This window comes from Castor canadensis, chromosome 9 (assembly GCF_047511655.1).
Source record: "Castor canadensis chromosome 9, mCasCan1.hap1v2, whole genome shotgun sequence".
Classification (NCBI taxonomy): Eukaryota; Metazoa; Chordata; class Mammalia; order Rodentia; family Castoridae; genus Castor; species Castor canadensis.
Window position 1 is genome coordinate 68909668 of NC_133394.1, and position 13287 is coordinate 68922954.

Below are 13287 nucleotides of genomic sequence, written 5' to 3' on the forward strand. Positions count from 1 at the left end.
TGAAAGATCTCAAATCATTGACCTAATTATGCATCTCAAACCCCTAGAAAAACAAGAACAAGCAAATACCAAAACAAATAGAAGGAGAGAAATAATAAAAGTAGGAGCTGAAATCAATGAAATAGAAACCAAAAAAAAAAAAAACTATACAAAGAATTAATGAAATAAAACCTTGGTTCTTTGAAAAAATAAACAAGATTAACGGACCCTAGCAAACCTGACTAAAGTGAGGACGGAAAAAACCCAAATCTGTAAAATCAGTAATGCAAAAGTGGAGATAACAACAAACACCATGGAAATCCAGTAAATCATCAGAGACTACTTTGAGAACCTATATTCAATTAAATTTGAAAATCTTGAAGAAATGTACAGACTTCTAGATACTTATAATTATCCAAAACTGAACCAAGAGGACATTAATCACCTGAATAGATCTACAACACAAAATGAAATTGAAGCAGCTATCAAGAGTCTCCCAAAAAGAAAAGTCCAGCACCTGATGGATTCTCTGCTGAATTCTATTAGACCTTTAAAGAAGAACAAATAACAACATTCCTTAAACTATACCATGAGATAGAATGGGAAGGAAAAATGCCTAACACATTTTATGAAGTCAGTATTACACATATCCCAAAACCAGGCAAAGATACCTCCAAAAAGGAGAACTATAGGCCAATCTCCTCAATGAACATCTATGCAAAAATCCTCAATAAAATAATGACAAAACGAATTCAACAACACATCAAAAAGATCATTCACCATGACCAAGAAAACTTCATCCTAGGAATGCAGGGTTGGTTCAACATATGAATATCAATAAATATAATATACCACATTAACCAAAGTAAAGACAAAAACCACTTGATCATCTCAATAGACATAGAAAAAGCCTTTGATAAGATCAAACACCATTTCATGATAAAAGGTCTAAGAAAACTAGGAATAGAAGAAAATTACCTCAACATTATAAAAGCTATATATGAAAAACCTACAGCCAGCATTATACTTAACTGAAATCATTCCCTCTAAAATCAGGAACAACACAAGGATCCCCACTATCTCCACTCCTATTCAACATAGTACAGGAATTCCTAGCCAGAGCAATGAGGAAAGAAGAAGGAATAAAAGGAATACAAATAGGTAAAGAAACTGTCAAAATATCCCTATTTTCAGATGATATGATCCTGTACCTTAAAGACCCAAAAAAACTCTTCTCAAAAGCTCCTAGACACCACCAGTACCTATAGCAAGGTAGTGGGATATAAAATCAACATGGAGAAAACATTAGTGTATCTATACTCTAATAATGATCAAACTCAGAAAGAATATATGAAAACAATTCCATTTACAATAGCCTCAAAACATATCAAACACCTAGGTGTAAATTTAACAAAGGATGTGAGTGACCTCTATAAGGAAAACTATAAACTTCTGAAGAAAGAGATTGAGGAAGACTATAGAAAGTGAGAGTTCTTCAATGCTTATGGATTGTAGGACCAACATAGTAAAAATGTCCATACTCCCAAAAGCAATCTACATGTTTAATGCAATTCCCATCAAAATCCCAATGATATTCATCAAAGAGATTGAAAAATCAACCGTTATACTTATTTGGAAACATAAGAGGCCATAAGTAGCCAATACTCAACAAAAGAACAATACTCAACAAAAAGAACAATGCTGGAGGTATCACAATACCCAACTTCAAACTACGTTACAAAGCAATAGTAATAAAAACAGCATGGTCCTGGCACAAAAACAGACATGAAGACCAGTGAAACAGAATAAAGGACCAGGATATGAAGGCACACAACTATAACCAACTTATCTTTGACAAAGGCGCAAAAGTATATGATGGAGAAAAGACAGCCTCTTCAACAAAAACTGCTGGGAAAACTGGTTAGCAGTTTGCATAAAACTGAAACTAGATCCATGTTTATCACCGTATACCAATATTAACTCAAAATAAATCAGGGATCTTATTGTCAAACCCCAAACACTAAAGTTTGTACAGGAAAAAGTAGGAAATACTTTGGAACTAATAGGTATAGGTAAGAACTTTCTCAATGGAACCCCAGCAGCTCAGCAACTAAGAGATAGCATAGATAAATGGGACTTCATAAAACTAAGAAGCTTCTGCTCAACAAAATAAATGTTCTCTAAACTGAAGAGGTCACTCACAGAGTGGGAGAAAACATTTGCCAGCTACATATCAGACAAAGGATTGATAACCAGAACATATAGGGAACACAAAAAACTAAATTCTCCAAAATTAATGAACCAATAAAGAAATGGGCAAGTGAACTAAACAGAACTTTCTCAAAAGAAGAATTTCAAATGGTCAATTGGATGGCCACTATCTTATTATTAAAAATTGAGAAAATAACAAGTAATTATGAGATGTGGAGAAAGGGGAATGTACCGTTTTGGTTAGAATGTAAATGGTGTGCCATTATGGAAAAGAGTATATACAGAATACTCAAAAAATAAAAATGCCCCTTTAGTTACAATGCAGGCAAGATACTTGATGTCACTTGAAGCTCTGATCTGGTCCCTACCAGCCCAATTTCCACCTACTCTTCACTTCACATTTTATTTTCTAGAAAAACAGAACAATCTAGGTTTTTATGCCGGATCTGTATAACCTGCCTGACCAGGATAAATCATCTGTTCAAAGCTCATCTTTTTCCTACTTATGAGTCAATGGTAGTTAACCTTTACCACACTCCACACACCAGGCAAAATACCTGCCTCTTTGTTATCAAATCTATATAGAGAGAAACGATATGAAAATAGTAAAGTGCTGAGACAATCTCCCAAAGCCCATATTTTTCTCTTATTTCATCCCTGAGAAATCAAATTAAACACTCAATCTTCATAAGTTTCAGTGTCTGCATTTATATTACAGAAATAAAAATAAGATACACTTCATGAAATTGAAAAGATTAATGAGATGAAGTTTCAAAGTTGCTATTATTATCATTGCATTATTAACATGCACCCATTTTCCCACTCTACTTCAATGTCTCTTTTGGATGAACATTAAGTTTCCAATAAATTGTTGACTGAAGCTCTTTGCCTTTGTGTAGTGAGCATTATTTTTCATCTGAATACAAAAAACTAGATTTTGTTGTCATGTACTAAATGCTGTAAAAATTAAAAATTATCATAATCATACAGATTATTCTCAAGGCTTAATTTTCTCCAGTTATCTATTGAGATACATTTAAATATTTAACTATTTTTCTTAAATTACCTTGAATAATAAATTTGAGAGACAGGTGAAATTTATTACTGATTCAATATTTCTACTCTCTAGCATAACTAAGTTATAAATTCAGATAAGATTTCCTGAGAAATACCAAGTTATTTTAAATCCTTTAAAGCTATATTTTCATTTTATGTAATCAAGAAGAAAAAAGAACAACACTTCACAAATAAACAAAAATGGATGCAAAACAGACTTACTGAGCTATTTTCCCTTCAAAGCCACGAGCAATTGATCTCAATGATCCTGTGTAATCTTTTTTATTTGCCATCATGAAATAAAACATCCTTCCTATGTTGTTGTGGTCATTTCTCACTCTTTCTACACAACTAACTCCTACCCACCCATACCTACTTAACTTTTAGCAGGTAATTTTACTACATAGACACAGGAGGAAAAAAATATCATAATCTTTCCACAAGTTTCCACACAGCACTGACAATTTCAAGTAGTCTTTCTGCCTGCAAAGGTACCCTCCTCTTCTTTTCACAAATATATTCCCTGCCTCCTGATCTGTTCTCCACCTCTACCTCATGGATGTGGCTTTGTCATCCATTGTTCTTTTTACCACATCTTCAATCATTGCCACATCGATTCCATCTACAAAAATGTTTAAGTACCCATACTACTTAAGTAACTTTCATTTTATCCTCTTTATTATTCCAGCTCCTGCCCCATTCCATTCATTTTCACACAATATTTTTCAAAAGATACATCCACACTCAGTCTTTTTAAGTTCCCACTTATATTTGCATCCTATTGCACATCTGGTATCTGCTCTCATCATACCACTGAGATCATTTATCTTTTCACCCAAGGCATTCTAATTACAAATTATTAATAATGGGCTCTCATCAACTTGTTAAAAAGATCAGCTTTGGCACATTAAAATCTCAAAGAGTTTATTTAATCAACTGTTCACAAATCAGGCAGCACTAAACCAGAAGTGATTCAGGCTGCACCCAAGCTTGAGAAGAAGGCCTTTATAGGACCAGTGAAAAGGCAAGGCAAAGGAAATAGGGACTAGCTAAAGCAGAGCAATAGACTTACTCAAATCTTGCCAGTGGAAAGTCCCTGTTTTTTTTTTAACTAACATTTTGTTGTGCACATGTCATCAAAAGAGCTTAAGTTTTGTTTTTATAGAAAATGGTCACATATATGGACACGTGTTTTGTGCTATATACATAGGAACTGAGCACTGGAACAGTCTCAGTGTAATTTCTTCCCAACAAATTATTTTAACAGTTTACTTCACCTGTCTGAAGTACCTAATACTTTTAGGAACTTCATAACTGTTATTTCCTTATCTTCCACACCACTCTGAGACAGATTAGAGAAGCCCAACTCTTTCCAAATTTGTTTTTTCTCCTATTACCATGCATTCATTTTCAATCTCTTCCACCCTCTAAATGTTTGTATTCCCAAGAATCTATTCTCAAACTCTTTCTTGCCTGAGATCTACCTATGTTACAGTATGGTTCCATATTTCATCTATTGCTTTCCAATCTGTAATTCCAATTCCCTTCCCTATCTTGCAGTTTAGAATTTTCTTTTGGGCCACAGGTACACAATGCCAGATATCTAGGGAGATCCTTTTGCTCAATAATTTTTGTGATCCTGTATAATCTGATGAGTGTATAAACTGCTTTGCCTGAATTAGAGCTCTTTTAATCAGCTTAATACTTCACAAAAATTTACTGAAAATGCCACTTAGTTGATCTACTTCCAGTCTCTAGTATTTAAACTTCATTCACGGTTGTGAGAATAATGTTTTTAAAATATAAAATAAATGAAGGTATTCCATTTGTCTGTTTTGTCTCTACACTCCCAATGCTTATCCTAAAACACTTAGAACTTATGCCTAAAGTTCTTACCAGCCATTCAAGTTTCTTCAAATCAAAACACACTCAGTCATTTTTCAGATCCAAACTCCACAAGTTACAATATACCTTTAGCTTCTCTCACTTTGTCCTTTTTGTGATATGCTTACATCACACTGTTCTTTCCATACAGAGTAATGTAGTTTTTCTTCCAGAGACCCCTGGCTAAAATCCTCTACAAAGCATTGAAGACAATTAAAACTTAAAATGTATGACTCTATCCCTTCCCTTCCAATTGATTAATCATGTTCTGATCTCTTCATCTCTTTATACCCACAGCCTTAGAAATTGAAATTGGAAGGCAGGTGTGGTGGCTCATGAATGTACACTCAGGGGGCAGAGTTCAGGAGGATAGTGGTCTGAAGGCTGCCCAGGACAAAAAGAAACAAGACCCTATAACAACAAATAAGACAAGTGTGGTGTTGCACACACATAATTCTAGCTAAACTGGAGGTGTAGGTAGGATAATCTTGGTTCAAAGAAGATTCTAGCTGCACCTAAACCCCAGCTCTGACCATTACAAATATCTGTGGAAATTTCCAAATGTCCTCTGAAGGCAATAATCATGGCTAGCAAAGAATCATTCCCTCTGGTCTGTTGGGATGGCTCAAGTGGTAGAAACCCTGCCTAGCAAGCATGAGGCCTGAGTTCAAACACCATAACTGTAAAAGGATCTAACAAAATCAAGGTAACATAACTGTGTCCCAAAACCAAATTCAATAATTTAAAATAGGGTATATAGCTCAGTAGGGGAGCACTTGACTAGCACACAAGAGGCACTGGGTTCGATCCTAGCACCACAAACAAAAACAAAAGTGAACAGAGAAATAAAAAAGGAAAAAGGTTGAAGTCAAAGAAATTATGTTCTCTGGATGTAGTGGAAATAAAATGTAAATCAATTGCATAAAAATATTTTTAAAAATCCCAAATTCTGTACACTAAGTTATATGCTTCTAAATAACTGTATGCTAAAAAAAAGAGAACATATCAAGAGGAAATTAGAATGAATTTCAAAGACAGTAAAAATAGACAGGATTTGGTAGCTCAAGTAGTAATTAGGGAAATTATCACTGATTAAAAACTGATGTACATTCAGAAAAAATAGGAGAAAATCTTCATAATCTTGACTTTGGCCAAATTTAAATACAATGCTAAAGTCATGATATATAAAAGTAAAAAGATGATAAAACTAACTTCATCAAAATTGAAAACTTGTTTTAAAGACACTGTGAAGAGGATGAACAGGCATTTTGTTTACATATTTGAAAATGAAAAGTAGAGCAACTACTTCAGAAAACAGTTTGAAATTATCTAAAAGTTAAATATATAACCACTATGATAGACATCATGCTCCTAAGTTTTTGTTCAAGGAAAATGAATACATATTTCCATATCAAGAGCTGTATGTAAATATTGATGGAAGCTTTATTTGCAATAGACAACTGTAGGAAACAACTCAATAGAGAAAACGGAATTTTAAAAATTACCAATACTATTGTTATGATTTGGATAAAAAACAACTTCAAAGGTTCATGTGCTGAAGGCCTTGTTTCCAGCTGGGGGCACTATTTAGATGTAATTGTATAATCATGCTGTAATTTCATCCATTGTTGAATTTGTAACCAAATGGACTATTAGGACGTGAAGTCAACACAAAGAAAGTAAATCAGTGGGGAGTACTTTTGAAGGAACTCTCTGTTCCTGCTTCCTGGTGACCAAGAGGTGACCAGTTTTCCTCCATCATGCCATTTCACCATGATGTTTCTATTTTCCATAGGCCTAAAAGCAATGGAATCTGCCTACAATGGATGGAAACCATTGAAACAGTGAGCTAAAATAAACCTTTCTCCTTTAACTTCTTTTTCTTAGATATTTTGTCACAGCAACAAAAAGCTTTATAAAATACCTACACAATAGCATAATAATCAATAATGAAAGACATAAACTATTGGTACACAAACTATTTATACAGAATCACAAAAAATGAGCTATTAATTTACACAACATTATCGATGAATCTCAAAGTCATTTTGCAAAGTTAAAAAAGGCAGACAACAGAAATATATATTGCATGGTTCTATTTATATTACCTTCTCAAAAACGTAAAGCTAAAGTGACCAAAATTGGATTAGGATTGCATGGCAATCCACTGGAATAAAGGAGTAGGAGGAAGAAATGAAAGGAAACAGCAGGAAATTTTCCTGGTGATGGATGTATTTATTAGCTTGACTGTGTGATGATACTACTGGTGTATACCTATGTCAAAATTTACCAAATTAAGTGCTTATATGTATAAATTTATTGTATGTTAACTGTTCCTAAATAAAGCTAATTAAATTAAAATATAATTATGAATATGAACAACAATTTTTTCAGAAACAGCTATTTCTACTTTTATAAGTAGAACACATTACTGTAGTGGGGTACAGGTAGATGATATGCTATTCAAATCCTGCCTTTGTTAAGCCACAGTGGAAAAAGCTTGAGTGAATTGGAGAGTGGAAACACTCAGGGTCACAAAGACTAACTTCCTAATAAATGGAAAAGTGACAACTTATGAGCCACAAGAGAGCAATTTTTGTGAAATGGAACAGAATAAATAGGTAAAATCCTATATCATGTATTATTTGTTTCCAGTCTACCTGGAAATTGTGGAAGAATTTTATTTATATTAACTGAATTTATCAAAATGTTTCAAAGCATATTTAATGTTACAATTCTAAGAACATGTTACACTAATAGGATGTACCTTGAGGCAAATTGGAGATCAAGAATATATTGGAAAGCCAAGCCAGATTATACAGCCACAAATCATAAGATGGTAATCCTGGAGAAACTTCTTAGATCTCACATAGAAATGGTTTGAACTTGGAAAATTTAGGGCCTTAACTGAACACCACAGTGGCAGATGCCTTCCTATCACAAAAACCAGAACTGAAAACACCAAATAATAAACTGTATTTTAGTAATTGCTTATCATTTTACATGTATAAGTGTATGAAGGAATTTTTTTACACCAGACTTCTTCCACCTTCAATGCCTTTTGCAGAAGAGTCATTTTTACACTTACAACTAATTTTTATATTAACAAAAAGTTGAAAAGTAGAAAAACATAAGTTCACTCATTAAAAGTTAATATTTATAATGATGACCTCAGGACAGTATGAGACATTTGGAAGAGTTTGAAAAAAGGATGCCAATTCCTGAAATGCTCTGGAGTAGAAATCTCTGCACTTAAGCATGAGGAAATTTGTTAAGGTTAAGGTGATAACCTGGGTTCCTTGTGAGATTCTACATACCTGTAGTTTAAAAGTGAGTCCCTTGTAATATTCTTTTTGCATGCTTGGATTACACATCTTTAAATGCTACTTCTTGTCAGGCCTGAACTCCATGAACTTCAGATTCAATGATATTGTAGTTAAGTCTGAATTAATCTACTAAAAAATGTTCATGTGGTGCTAACTCATTCAAAGTCCTCCTACACAAAGTCTCACTTGTCCAAAAGTAGCATTTATCTTTTCATTTTGGCACATGATGGTTTTCTCTCTGTCCTGTGAACAGAAGAGTTCTGGAAAGAGTAACAGCTGTGCTTCCATCTTATAAATTTCATTTCAGAAAGCACAACTTTGTTATTAGCTCTGAACATAAGCCTCGGCATATTTCTCTGAAATGTTAGCTCACAAGAAATCAATGACAACATTAAAGTAGATGTTTCCATGTTTAAAAGACTAGGAGCAAACAGATTAGAAAAGAATAGGAGAGAAGCTGTGATAGGACCTGGCTTTCAGGCTTTCCTATTAAAATTATCAAATCATGAATGTGTGCAATGAAAGATACACTTTTATCCATGGAAATGCAAATACAGTCAACTGTGAACTTTCTTGCATGGGTATAAGATGTACAATATTTCATACTGATGCATAGAGGAAAAACTAAAAGAACCTTTTTATTCATTTACTCTTTTTCTTTCAGTCATATTTTTCATATTTTCATCTCTCTCTCTCTCTCCCTCTCTCTTCCTCTGTCTCTATTTCTCTCTGAATCTGTTATAGTTCCATCTCCAGGAAGAGAAAAGACACTAAGAATCAATTTATACAAAATGAAGAATATTCATTCTGAAAGACCCATTTTATAGAGGGAAAATATTTATATGTATTACGATGAATTCAAATTTCTTACCTCATTCTTTTAGCATACATCAATTTCAGTCTTTCAATATTTGGGAGAAATGAAGTCAGGCATTTCTGTGGTTCATAAAACGTCAATCCAATGAACAAAATGTAAGTATTTGTTAATATGATAATCAATATACTATGGAGTGTTTGCTTATAACTCTAAAATCTCATGTTTTTTCTTAGTAATATACAATGAAGGAATAAACTTGACACACATTTCTTCACTTAATAAATTGCAAGTTATGTTAAAAATAGTAAGAATTTGATCTTGGATCCAAGTAATGACTGTATTTCTTCTCATTATTTTTTTTCATTTTTCTTAAATGCATGGAACTGATTTCATTAGTAGCAAATTTATTTTGAGCCTTGGAAGCTGAATGCATTCAATTGACTATGGCACAGACACCAGAACTATGATTCTTCAGTTCATTTAAATCAGAAGTTATATTTATTATTCTCTTACTTAGACATTCAGAAATTTTAAAAAACTCTTTTATATTATTTTTGAAATAGCACACATTAATAATAGGAGAAGTTTTATTGTGGGAAATATATAGATAGACAGATAGATAGATAGATATCTCTATATATATAGTGTACATCGAACAAGTTCACCCTCTGCTTTCTATTTCCATTTGCCCTCTCTCCGTTCCCCATTTTTCAAACAGTGTTTGTGGCTTTCATTAATCTGTCTAATGTATATACACATAGCATACTTTAATGCTCTTAACCCCTCAGCATCCTTTCCTCTCCCCCACATCTGCATGTTGATTTTTCCAGAGAAACCCACTTTCATATTCATGACTCATGGCTATTATTATTATTATTATATCATCATCATCATCATCATCATCATCATCATCATCATCTTACAACTAGGTTCCACAAATGAGCAAGAACCTGCAAAATATTTGCTCTTTGAGTTTGGATTGTTTTAATCAACATGATGATCACCAATTCCATCTCTCTTCCCACAAATCCACAATTTTCCTTTTTGACTAATTAAAATATATGGAACACTTCATGAATTTGCATGTCATCCTTGTGCAGGGGTCATACTATTTCTATATCATTCTAATTTTAACATCTGTGCAGCTGAAGTGAGTGCATTTTCTAAAATTTTGCCCTTTTCCAGACTTTCTTTTGTAACACTGTGCTAAATTTAGTACATCATTTTTGAATGAATGAGGTGATAGATCACAATTTATGGGAATTTTGGACATTATATTACCCTGATTTCTGCTTGATACTGTCCCACAGATGTCCATAATTATGTCCTACTACATTCTTTGACATTATTCACTATATGAAACAGTGATCCACTTCACTTTTGTTAGAGGATGTTCACCAAGCGGTTTTCTATAACGTTTGTGATCTATCACCTCATTCATTCAAAAATGATGTATTAAATTTAGTGCTGAGTAAGTTGAAGCTTATATGATGCCAAATGTCCACACATTCCAGAGTGCACTAGATGTGTGGCCCATTATCACCTGTCATTTCAGTGAAGAATGCTGGAAATGCTGAGCAGAATATGGAGACAGGAAACTGACTGAAATCTTGGCTCTCTATTTTGTTGTGTACATGACCATGAAAGAGTTGTTGTATCAGTTCATGCTTCTCTCAAAGACTTCAAGGCAAAACTATGAAGAGAGAAGACTCTAGAGCCTATTCCAATCTCAGTTCTAACATGAACTTTGAGATCAATGGAAAGGGAAATTATTTATCTATGCCTTGGTTTCCTTCAGTGTAAGGAGCCAATAATATTACCTATCTCATGGGATTTTTGTATGGTTTAAATAATTTGAAATATTTAAATGTACCCTACTAGTTCAGCTCTGACAAGTGAAGAAGTCATCACACTAATCCTTAAAAGAAAAATCTGAAATGTATAATGAGTAACCTTCATTTTTGGTGGGATTCAGGTTTGATCTCAGGCCTTCACAGGTACAAATCAGATGCTCTATCACTTCAGCCTCTATATTCACACACTTTGCTCTGGTTATTTTGGAGTTGAAGTTGGTCAAAATATTTCTCTGGAGTAGTCTTGAACTCTGATCATCTTGATTCCAGCCTCTCAAGGAGCTAAGTTGTTGCTAAGATTACAGACTTGAGCCAATTTCATGTGCTTGATTTCAGAAAAATTTCTTGAACCCCTATGACAACTGACATTACTCCACCCCAAATATTGGGCAAACAAAGGAGTCTGGAGCCACAAATCAGAATCCCATAAATAGATCAGAAGCAGCTTGTGCATACACTGGTTGAAATACTCAAACTTTTAATTATTAAATCAGATATTTATTTATTTATTTATTTATTTATTTATTTATTTATTTATATGTGATGAAAAATAAATGGAATATGAGTCTGGACTAGCATGGGAATGATAAACTTCTGGGCTATAATCTAATGCGGCCCAGACTTCCTTTCATTTCACCTGCCAGAACCATGATCATAGTATCCCAAATCACCTCTTATTTCTGACAGCAATACAGGAGAGGAGAGCATTTGGAATAAATGCCCAGTGCTTGTCACAGCTAACGGAAAGAATGACTTGTCCAGAACCCTAACTGACCTGGTGAAAGGGAATTTCCTCAGTGACAGGCTCTAGAGTCCTAACTTACTATCCATGTCAAAACCATGTAAAGGTCACAGATAAGAGACAAGAGCCACCCCAAGGAAGGAGTTTTATCCTAGAGACCACTTTCTCTCTCCTGCATTATGTCACACAAGTAGGGGTCCTATCTACTATCAATGGATGATAGCAGAAGGGGCTCCAAAAAGCATAAACGGTTTAAGGACCTCAATATCGTAAAGGCTATATATGATAAACCCACAGCAAACATCAAACTTAATGGTGAAAAACTGAAACCATTACCTCTAAAATCAGGAATGAGACAAGAGTGCCCACTATACCTACTCATATTCAACATAGTACTGGCATTCCTAGCCAGAGCATTTAGGCAAGAAGAAGAAATAAATGGAATACAAATAGGTTAAAAAACAGTCAAAATATCCCTATTTGCAGACAATATGATCCTATAGCTTAAAGACTCAAAAAACTCTACCCAGAAATATCTAGATAACATCAACAGCTACAGTAAGGTGGCAGGATACAAAATCAGCTTACAAAAATCATTAGATTTTCTATACATCAATAACAAACAAACTGAGAAAGAATATATGGAAACAATTCCATTTACAATAGACTAAATAAAATCAAATACCTAGGAGTAAACTTAACAAAGGATGTGAATGACCTCTCAAAGGAGATTTACAAACCCCTGAATAAAGAGGTGGAGGAAGACTACAGAACGTGGAGGGATCTCCTGTGCTCATAGATTGGTAGAACCAATATAATTAAAATGGCTATACTATCAAAACCAATCTACATGATAAATGCATTTCCCATCAAAATTCTAATAATATTCTAATGATATTCATCTAATGATATTGAAAAATCTACCTTAAAGTTTATTTGGAAACATAAAAGACCATAATAGCCAAGGCAACACTCAGAAAAAAGACCAATGCTGGAGGTATCAAACACCCAACTTCAAACTATATTACAAAGCAATAGCAATAAAAACAGCACGGTGCTAGCATAAAAGCAGACATGAAGACCAGTGGAACAGAATAGATGACTTGGAAATGAATCCACACAGCTATGCCCACATTATTTTTGACAAAGCTGCCAAAAATATATAATGGAGAAAAGACAGCCTCTTCAAAAAATGTTGCTTGGAAAAGTGGTTATCCATCTGCAAATAAATGAAATGAGATTCATGTTTATCACCCTGTACCAGTATCAACAGAAACTGGATCAAGGACCTTAATATCAGACCAGAAACTCTGAAGTTAATACAGGAAAGAGCAGAGAATACTCTGGAAGTATAGGTATGGGCAAGGACTTGTTCAATAGAGCCCCAGCAGCTCAGCAACTAAGAGAAAGGATGGACAA

General features: G+C 33.9%; 1 non-coding gene across 1 annotated transcript; it reads right to left on the reverse strand.

The window, feature by feature from the left end:
- Nucleotides 1-10328: 10328 nt before the first annotated feature.
- Nucleotides 10329-10433, reverse strand: LOC141411174 (U6 spliceosomal RNA). Its single transcript, XR_012436013.1, has one exon. It is a non-coding gene; the product is annotated as a U6 spliceosomal RNA (small nuclear RNA).
- Nucleotides 10434-13287: the final 2854 nt, after the last annotated feature.